The sequence below is a fragment of the Aphelocoma coerulescens genome, chromosome 5 (assembly GCF_041296385.1).
Source record: "Aphelocoma coerulescens isolate FSJ_1873_10779 chromosome 5, UR_Acoe_1.0, whole genome shotgun sequence".
Classification (NCBI taxonomy): Eukaryota; Metazoa; Chordata; class Aves; order Passeriformes; family Corvidae; genus Aphelocoma; species Aphelocoma coerulescens.
In genome coordinates, this window is record NC_091019.1 from 66,947,094 (window position 1) to 66,957,890 (window position 10,797).

The window sequence follows — 10,797 nt, forward strand, 5'->3', positions numbered from 1 at the left end:
CACACGAAAATTGTTCTTTGCCATTCCAGGGATAAACTCGGACTCTCCTGTTCCAGAGCCCCTGCCCTGACTCTGCTGGAATTCCTCAGGAAATGAAATGACCTTGAAGATTCCTTCTCTGGACCATAAATCTTTTATTATAGTTGTAAAAATAGAAGCCAAATATTGTGATTTTATTCATATCCCACACATCTCTTGACATGAAGATGGAAAAACTGACTTCTGGCTCCTGGTTATTCCAAGGAAACGCCTTGGAGGATATCTAGGGAGGGAGTTGCTAAATCAGGAACTTCTCCTGCTTCTTGCACATCAAGTGGAGCCAAGTCCCCTCTCGAACCCCATCGTTTCCCTGCTGGGGTTTGCTGTCACTCCTTCATACAGTTCATTCAAAAACTTCCAAAAAATGGCATGGAAAAGCTCAATTCCTTGGAAAATCAGGTGCCACGTGGCAGCCACAGCTCCACGTCCCTGCTGCCTCCACGGATAAAATTCCAGTGGTTTGGGTTGGGAGGGACCTTACATCTCATCCCATTCCACCCATGCCATGGGCAGGGACACCTCCCACTATCCCAGGCTGCTCCCAGCCTGGAAATCCTTGGATCCAGGGCCTGGAGGTTCATGCCCAGCTGAGGGAGAGTTTGGGAGGAAATACATGAAGGAATAAAGAGTGGGATTAGAAATCACCAGGAAAACTGCTGGGAATAGCAGGATAGAGGCCATGGATAACAATTAATAAACCAGGGAATCCCAAAAGAAAGGAAAAACCAAGGAATGATCCCGCAAAGTGCAGCAGAGACCTGGGAAGAAGGAACTGGGTGAGGCCGTGAAAAAATAAAGGATAAAGAGGGACGATGAGAGGTGGTCTGGGAGTGAGGAGGGCAGGGAAGGGATGGCAGAGGTGGGAAGCAGAGCAATCCTGGGATTCCAGAAGCTCAGGAGGCAGCAGGAGCCCGAGGAGCACTGCAGGTGTCCTGGGATACCAGAAATGTCCCATTTTGCCATTACCTGCAGAGGCAGCTCCCAGACTGTCCAGGTTTGAGCTGCTTCTGTATTGCATCCCAAATTACTGCCCAGAGTGGTTTGGGAATTCTGGGAAGTTGTGGTAGCTGAGCGTAAACCACTCTGAGAGGGAAAAACATGGAAGTGACCTAAGGAAAAGCAGCCAGTGCCCACCCGAACAGCTGGGCTGTGGAATTGCCCTGCTACAGCCGCCCCAGGCAGGCTCCAGATCTGGGATGGATCCCACAACACCCAAAATTCCCACTGGGAGTCCCTGCACTCACCCCTGGCTTCATCTCATGGCCTGGACATAATTATTCCAGCCCAGGCCAAAGCCAGTAATTAGCTGAGTGTGTAATTATCTCTCGCAGTCCGGCTGAGCTCAGGCTCTGGGAGGGATTGATTTCCTGGAGGTTTTGCAACTCCAGAGTGAAATTTGTTCACTGTTAATAACTCCCAAATTAGCTCATCTAGGAGAGCTGGGAATAACTCAGCCATGTCAGCCCTCATCAACCAATTATCCGGGAATTCAAAAAGGCAAAGGGAAAAAAGGGATCTTGAACCCTTTCTGCAGTCCAGGGCAGGCAGGGGGAGGACGTTTGTCACTGCTGGGGTCAGGGGCGTCACAGGACACCAGAGCTTCACCCCACTTCCTCCCTGGGAGGGTGGGAAGGGGCTGGGCTGGAATTGCCAGAGCAGCTGGGGCTGCCCCTGGATCCCTGGCAGTGCCCAAGGCCAGGCTGGACATTGGGGCTGGGAGCAGCCTGGGACAGTGGAAGGTGTCCCTGCCATGGCAGGGGTGGGAATGGGATGGGATTTGAGGTCTCTCCCAGCCCGAACCCATCTGGAATTCTGGGATTGGCGCTCCCAGACCTTGCTCCCAGTGAAGTTGGGTTTGGGTTTCTCTTTTTTGGAGGAATTGTTTTAGAGCTCAGCTCCTTTTCCAAGCCAATCCCAGACTGAGGGATGTGAACTCCCTGGGAACAACGACCCCGGGCGAGGTCAGAAGCTGAACAGAAGCAAACCCCAACCCCTGCCTGGAGCAGATCATCCCCTTTTATCAGCGCTCAGAATAAATTTGCAGATCCAGATGATGCCAGGAAGAAAATCCTCACTGTGTTCCACTTCCCTTCCCTCTACAGATTCCTTTCTCCTGCTCTCTGGTGCCCGCTGTGTCCTGCCCGTGGAGGAATATTTTACCTTGGGAGTCTTTCCCTTGTTCCTGTGTCACACCCGAACAACAGCGGACACAGGGAAGCTTCTCCCAGCGGATTTGAAAGGAAAAAAGGGAATACCACATTCCCTTGGTGAAATGAGGGGAGCAAATGGGCAGCAGGGTGGGGGGGGGGGGGAGGGAGGGGGGCTCTGAGTGCTGGAATTCTGATGGGTTTATCCCCAAATACTTCTGGAGCAGCTCCAAGGGGCTGCAGCAGCCGTGCCTGGAGCCCAGAGCGTTCCCAGTCCCTGTGGGACCCCTCTGCCCTCACTGGGACAGCGACAAAGGCACAGCTCAGACTCCCAGAAAGCTGAAAGCTGGGAAGGGGCTGGAGCCCCAGGAGAGGCTGAGGGAGCTGGAAAGGGGCTCAGGCTGGAGCAAAGGAGGCTCAGGGGGGACCTTGTGGCTCTGCACAAGTCCCTGACAGGAGGGGGCAGCCGGGGGGGTCGGGCTCTGCTCCCAGGGAACAGGGACAGGAGGAGAGGGAACGGCCTCAGGATTCAGGTTCACAGGATATTCCCAGTTGGAAGGGACCCACAAGGATTGAGTCCAGCTCTTAAATAAATGGGGATTGAACCCACAACCTTGGTGTTATTGGCACCACGTTGTGCCAGGTGAGGTTCCCATTGGAGATTCAGGAAAAAAAACATGGAATAGGTTATAAAGCAACTGCGGAGTGCAATGGTGGGGTCCTCATCCCTGGAAATGTTCCAGAAAGGAGTGGATGCAGCACTTGAGGCCACGGGTCAGTGGTGAACGAGGTGCTGGGCTGATGGATGCCAGGATCCCAAAGGTCTCTCCCAACCTCAAGGATTCCACAATCCCACGATTTGATTGTACCGAGCTGAGAAGGGAAAGTACAGAAGAAGCCACAAAGCACCGATGTTCCAGAAGAATTCCCAGTCCCTGGGGGCACCTGGAGCTCCCTGAGGCTGCACCATCACCCTGTGATAAATAAGTGTGGCCTTATCTCCGAGCCCAGCCCACACAGAGCACCCTGATAAGAGCAGGGATTTGTTTACTCCTGATGGATTTCTGCCACTGGGAAGGGAAACAAACGGCCTGCCAGAGTTTAATGTACACAGATCCGCCGGCTTTATCTCTGGGATTCATCCGGGGAAGCCAAAACTGCCTCATAACAAGTGATGGGTTTTATTTTCATCTCCCAACATCCCCAATGCCAAAGAGGGAGCTGGGTATTCACAGAGCACAGCCCAGCTCCAGCAGGTTTCTGATCCATCCCAGTATTTGGAAATAGGATTTCAGGACAATTGTTATCCCTCTGGATCAAGATGGAAATAGACTGGAGATCAGTAGTGGTCAAACCCAAAAAGTTCCAGACTTTGTGAGGCTTTAACTGTGGGAAAGGAGATGCTGGGAGTCCTCTCCAGGCAGGATCCGGTGGGATGCTCACTGCTTATTCCAGAACTCGACTTAAACCCTTTCAAAGCAATGCAATTGATTTGATAAATTCCATAAATTGAGCTTTAAAGAAAATTTTGCCAGTGATTTGAGATGAGAGTTACCTGCAGGGAGACTCCACAGGGGCGGATCTGCAACCTGGGCACCTGGGAGAATAAAGAATGTGGAAATCCATCAGCTCCAAAACTGCCTTGCTAAACTCCGGGAGGAAATGGCTGTGTGGAGAGAGGAGAGGGAATTGCAGCTAAAAGCAGGGAAAGGACAGGAAAATGTTTGGATCAGTGTGGCAGCAGGACCAGGACAGGGACTGTCCCATGGGCTGGCACTGCTGAGCACCTCGAGGGCTCTGTCCAGTTCTGGCCCCTCAGTTCAGAGAGGACTTTGAGGGGCTGGAACGTGTCCAGGGAAGGGAACGGAGCTGGGAAGGGGCTGGAGAATTCCTGAGGGAGCTGAGAAGGGGCTGGAGAATTCCTGAGGGAGCTGGAAAGGGGCTCAGGCTGGAGCAAAGGAGGCTCAGGGGGGACCTTGTGGCTCTGCACAAGTCCCTGACAGGAGGGGGCAGCCGGGGGGGTCGGGCTCTGCTCCCAGGGAACAGGGACAGGAGGAGAGGGAACGGCCTCAGGCTGGGCCAGGGCAGGCTCAGGGTGGACAGCAGCAGGAATTTCCCCATGGAAAGGGTGCTCAGGCCTTGGCAGGGGCTGCCCAGGGAGCTTTGGAGTGCCCATCCCTGGAGGTGCCCAAGGAATTCCTGGAGGTGGCACTCAGAGCTCTGGGCTGGGACAAGGTGGGGTCAGGCACAGAGATTTGGGATAGAAAATTCTCCACATTTGCTCATTTATTTACATACCAAAGCCTGGGGAAGTTCAGGGAAGGATGTTATCCCGTTTTTTCCTGCTGGGCTTTGCTCCCTTGGCCCAGGTGAGTCAAAAAGGATCATTTGGGTGAACCTGAAACATTTTCTAAAAGACCAAATGTGGGGAGGAGGAAGAGCTGGGTTCCACAGTGGCCAGGGCTTGGGGGGCAGCTCCTGGCTCCAGAGGGTCTCCACCTGTGCTCCCACATTCCGTGTCTTTCCAGCCTTTCCAGGGGACAAAGCTGACATTTGGGAGCTTCCAACTATCCCATAAATGGGCCCTGCTTAAAATTCCAGCTCAGCAGCCGAGTGCTGGTGAGGAAACCTCGGGGCAGCTGTAAGACTGAGATGTGGGATGGAGCCCATCAAAGTGTTTGCAGCAGGAGCACTCGACCTCCAGCGGCAGAGGAATTGTTTTATCTCCTTTGCCGGGGATTTGCTGCCCATCATTAACCGTGACAGAGCCTGGAATAACAACAGCACATGGAGCACTTGGCACTTCCGTGCCCTTTTTATTCCCTGCCTGGAATGGGGCCATAAATGAGCGGCACTGGGCAATCCCTGGTGCTTCCCAAGCACGGGCAGAGCCTTCCCAGCCAGGCCGTGCTCCCATGGGATCCCCAGGAGCCTTCCCAGCCAGGCCATGCTCCCATGGGATCCCCAGGAGCCTTCCCGGCCAGGCCGTGCTCCCATGGGATCCCCAGGAGCCTTCCCAGCCAGGCCATGCTCCCATGGGATCCCCAGGAGCCTTCCCAGCCACGCCGTGCTCCCATGGGATCCCTGGGAGCCTTCCCAACCACACCGTGCTCCCATGGGATGCCCGGGAGCCTTCCCAGCCACGCCGTGCTCCCATGGGATCCCTGGGAGCCTTCCCAACCACGCCGTGCTCCCATGGGATCCCTGGGAGCCTTCCCAACCACGCCGTGCTCCCATGGGATCCCTGGGAGCCTTCCCAGCCACGCCGTGCTCCCATGGGATCCCTGGGAGCCTTCCCAACCACGCCGTGCTCCCATGGGATCCCCGGGATCACACGGATGGGACTCGGAAGCTCAGGCAGCCTTGGACAGCAAACAGGGACCTGGAACATGCAGCTGAAAAAGGAAATGCGGCTGTTCCGATGGCAGAGGAATCCCTGGATTGCGAGCGGGGGATCCAGGTGATCCCTGTGTGGGAAGGGGATGGATGCAGGCAGAGCTGCTGGGGTGGCTGTGGTTAACGAGTGCTTTAAAGGATGAGAATTCTGCATTTGGGGCTGATTTGCCCTTTCAGGGAATCACAGAATCCTCAGGGTTGGGAACGGCCTCCCAGACCAAGGCCAGCATTGTCCCAGCCCCACATGTTCTCCGTGGTCCCCACGCCATATCCCTGCGTTTTCTCAACACTCCCAGGGGTGGAGACTCCAGCAATTCCTCTGCTACAACCTCCCAGAAACCCAGGCTGCTCCCAGAGCCCACGGAATTCCCTCACATTTGGGATGGAGGCGAACAGTGATGCCATCCCTCCTGTGCCAGTTCCAAACCCAAACCACTCCGATGCTTTGGGAGGGAAGAGGGATCCTGTGCCAGTCTTGGAGAACTCAGAAGTTTCCATTTCCAGGTAATGCCCTTCCCAACAGGAGACTCTTCCAAACTTTTCCCAAAGATGAACTCTCTGTGTGTCCCCGTGCACCACAAAGGCTCCACAAGGTTTTCGCTCCTCCACCCAACTGTGCCGCTCTCATTTGAACTTTTTTAATGGATGCACGTAGGAAATTCACCCCTTTGTGTCTCCTTCCTCATTACCTGGGCCAGGCTGAGCTTTTGTCTTGGCTCAGCGTGAATTCTACAGCCCCACATTCTGGATCCAATTATCCCATTGTGTTCCCTTCTCCTCCCCATGGGCCTCTTGTCTTCTTTCTACCAGATTAAAGTCAGCCTTAAAGCCTGGCACAAACAAATTCATGGATTGATATCCTAGGTCTGCCTAAATCCTGTGCCTGAGGGGCTGGAGAAGAGAAGGCTCCAGGGAGAGCTCAGAGCCTAAAGGGGCTCCAGGAGAGCTGGAGAGGGACTGGGGACAAGGCATGGAGGGACAGGAGCCAGGGAATGGCTTCCCAGTGCCAGAGGGCAGGGCTGGATGGGAGATTGGGAATTGCTGGCTGGAGGGTGGGGAGGGGCTGGGCTGGAATTGCCAGAGCAGCTGTGGCTGCCCCTGGATCCCTGGCAGTGCCCAAGGCCCGGCTGGACATTGGGGCTGGGAGCAGCCTGGGGCAGTGGAAGGTGTCCCTGCCATGGCAGGGGTGGCACTGGGTGGGCTCTGAGGTCCTTCCCACCCAAACCATCCTGGGATTCTGTGGTCACTGCCCTGCTCCCTTCACGTTCTGGGTTTTGATGAGGAGGAAAATAAAGCACAATTCCAGCAAAACTGAGCAGCAGGGCCACACTTGGATGAGGACGCTACGAGACACAGAATTCACTCCGGACCTGCAGAAGCAGGAAGTGCCTGATTAATCTGATTAACTACAGTAGGACTGACCACAGCTCCCATGCAATGCCACAATTTATCCACGGAACAGCAGGAGCTGTAAATGAACCCCTGTTAATGGGGAATTAAATCCCACCACGGCGCTGGGGCTGATCCCAGCCTTGCAGGGACCAAGGGAGCCGATCTTTTTATTTTCTGAGTTTGGACAAGGTTTCCACGACCTCGGAACCATCAGGATTCAAATCCAGTGTTTCACGCTGCTCTTTGGAAGGGTTTTGTTCACTTGGAGCTCAATACGAACAGCATAAACAATGCTCATTAATCAGAGAAGGAATGATTTGCCAGGACTGCACGGCTTGCAGTGAATTTTAAATTCTCCAAGCCATATCTCTCGGTCCCTAAGAGCTACAGCAGCAAATCGCTTCACTGTGATTCGGGGGCTCCATGGGTTTGGTTCCTCCTGATCAAAGGAACCCCAGGTGTTTATTCACTGTTTGTTTATACAGCTTTTCTTAAAGGTATAAACTCAGGGTTTTGCTGAAAGCAAACTCAGGGAAGGCTGTGGTGAGTCCCAGCAGGAATTTGGCGAGGCTGGGGCCGTTCCAGGAGGACAGGGAACTGTCCCCTGCTTTTTACACCGTCAAGGGATTGGGACAGATCATTTTTGGGTTCCTTTGCAACCCTGCACTGACTGAGGGGTGCTGCTGGTAACGTCCAGGGCTCACAGAAAACCTCTCTGGCAGAGAAAAACAAAGGGAAAATCCCCAAGAAAAACAAATTTAGCAGGTGGGGAAACAAAGGTACAAGGAAAGTGTTCCACACTCACAGGAGGGGCTGGAACAGGACTCCAGAGTGTCCTGGCTGGAGCTGGGAAGCCACTGATCTATGGGGAAAGGCTGGGAATGTTCACCTGGAGAAGGGAAGGATGCAGGGAGAGCTCCGAGCTCCTTGCAGGGCCTAAAGGGGCTCCAGGAGAGCTGGAGAGGGACTGGGGACAAGGCATGGAGGGACAGGAGCCAGGGAATGGCTTCCCAGTGCCAGAGGGCAGGGCTGGATGGGAGATTGGGAATTGGGAATTGCTGGCTGGGAGGGTGAGCAGGCCCTGGCACAGGGTGCCCAGAGCAGCTGTGGCTGCCCCTGGATCCCTGGCAGTGCCCAAGGCCAGGCTGGACATTGGGGCTGGGAGCAGCCTGGGACAGTGGGAGGTGTCCCTGCCATGGCAGGGGTGGGATGGGCTTTGAGGTCCCTTCTAACACAACCCAACTCTAAATCAATTCAGAGCCCGGTTTATAAGATCTCATTTTATAACTTGTGAGCCCATCCCCCAGCGCTGCTGAGCCTCAGCTGTGGCCATTAATCAAAGGTGTTTCTTTATCTCCCATCTGGGGTGCTGCAGACACTGCCCATCTGTGTGTGAATTACACCAATCCCAGGCCTCCCAGCGCAAAACACCACCAGGAACTTGGGATAAAACAACTCAGGACATGAATCTCAGCCCTGTGGTTCAGCTCCTTGTCTGCACCTCCCTTTGCCTGTCGGGGCTGCCACTGGCAGCAGCACTTCTGGTGTTTGTCAGACTGAACACAAATCTCTTCAAGGAGCCCAACACCCTCTTCTTCCACGGAATCACAGAATCCTGGAATGATTTGCATGGAAGGGACCTTAAATCCCACGCCTGCCATGGCAGGGACAGCTCCCACTGTCCCAGACTGCCCCCAGCCCCAATGTCCAGCCTGGCCTGGGACACTGCCAGGGATCCAAGGAATTCCATCCCAGCCAGGAATTCCTAATTCCCAACCTCCCATCCATCCCTGCCCTCCTCCAGCTCCAAGCCGCTGGTGGCTGGCAGCAGGCACCACCTTCTCTCTGGCTGGGAGGACAGCTGGGAAAACTCTCCGGAGCTGGGCGAGCTGGCAGAGGAAGCCAGCCCTGCTGTGGTCCCTGCCCCCAGAGTAGAGCACACCAACAGCTCTTCCCCCTCTCCCTGTCTCACACAGATTTATTAGTGCAGGCAACGCTGCCCTGAACCTGCAGCAGCTGCATCTTATTGTTTAAAACAGCCCTGGGTTCACACATCTCCCAGCTTTGACATAACACCTCACTTACACACTTCTCGTACTCCTACATTCTACCTACTTACGCATTTCACTGATACATAAACACATCACTCTACTTGTGCATTTTTCTTACTCTCTTGGGGTGACTTTGTGATGTGTATCCCATATCACTGCCCTATGCCCAGAAATTAATTCTTGGGCCTTTCTATGCCTCTAAACTGAGCCTGAGAGGGGGAAGGAAAAACTGAGCAAAACTTTTTCAGAGCAGTTTGCAGCTTGTTCAGGGTCACACAGAGACAGGGACTTTGTTTCCAGCTGCGGCAGGGGAGGGAGGAAGCACCCGGCTTGCGGCTCCCTGGGTCAGGTTTTTGGCCAGTTTCAGCTTCTTTTTCTCCAAAGGGAGACTGAGGGTTGAACTTTTTTCCTTCCCTGGAATTTTGGATTTTCTCTTTTCTGCTGGACTGCTTCAACCTCAGAGCACATCGGGAGGACTTTCCAGCGGGCACAGAGGGCCTGGCCCTGGGCCAAGCCCCAGCTCCGAGGAGACCAAAGGGAGGACTCTGACACTTTCCCAGGTTTTTCCTCCAGAGTGAGAGATTTTATTATTCAGCATTATTATCCTTTTCTGGTGTGCTTGTTAAATAAATAGTTTTATCTCCTTCACTTTCCTTCAAGGAAAATGTGTTTTTCCCGAAGCTGGTGGGGGAGGGGTGGTTGTGCCTTCTTTCAGGGGATGTATTTCTAAATTTGGCCAAACCAGAACACTTATACTTTTTACAGCTTCTACATAACACAATATTTATGCACTTTACTTACTGATACATTTTACCTGCTCTTACAGACTACTCTACTTAACATTTTACAGCTTTTACATAATACCGTACATACACATTTTGCAACTGCTGTGCATGAGAGCTCACATTGCTGGATTGGTTTCTCTATTTCATCCGTGAGCTCTGCACACACTTTTCTGTTAACGTGATTGGTTTTAATCTAGTGCAGGACAGTCATTTTTTATCTATTCCTTGCTGTCTTGGGATTTAGTCTTTCAGCTTCTTCTTTCCCAATTTAGCACAGTTTACCTTTCAGTCCTTGATGAGTTCCTGAGGGCTCTAACAGGTGGGGCTCCTGATCCAGGCAAGCAGCACTGAGATGATGGCAGCAACAAAATCATCCAGTGATCAGCAGCCAAGTTAGTCCAGGAACTCCAAACAACAGACCAGCAAAGGACAGGGAGCAGATATAAACCTATCTCACCTCCCCCCTCGAGCCTTCAGACTGGAGCTGAAACCCCTCCTGGGGCTGATGTGCTGCAGCTGGAGTGGAAAGGCCAGGTGAGGCTGCTGAGGGTAATCCCAGCCTGGTCCCACTCTGAGGGCTCTGGTAAAAATAACCAGAAATGGTTTGGCTGGGGCACACTGTCAAGGTTCAAGTACTGTACAACACACAGCCCAGCACATCTGTTTGCTGCCTGGGTGACAAAAAGTCATGGAAAACCTGGAGACAGCGGTGAGATGATCCATTAAAAGCTGTCTGCAAAGCCAGGGCCTCCACCAGTGCAGAGCATGAGGTGATGAATTGTGAGGCATCTCTGGGCCAGCTCTTCCCAAGTTTTTGAAGCAAAAAATGCCCACTCCTAAAAACAGAACAGTTTTCCTTTGTGGCTGGGCAGAGGAAGGAGTGGGGCTGGTGGAGAGCAGCATCCAGAGGGGCTCCCCACATGCCTGGGATCAGGAGTGGCACTGGGGCTGAACTGGGAGGGAGGCTGAGGTTTGTCCCCAAAACCT

General features: G+C 53.5%; 1 long non-coding RNA gene across 1 annotated transcript; it reads right to left on the bottom strand.

Moving 5' to 3' along the window:
- Positions 1–3,228: 3,228 nt before the first annotated feature.
- LOC138110944 (uncharacterized) lies at positions 3,229–10,220 on the bottom strand. Its single transcript, XR_011151173.1, has 3 exons — positions 10,093–10,220; positions 3,742–3,852; positions 3,229–3,656 (listed from the first exon to the last, which is right to left on the bottom strand). It is a non-coding gene; the product is annotated as an uncharacterized lncRNA (long non-coding RNA).
- Between the last annotated feature and the right edge of the window lie 577 nt (positions 10,221–10,797).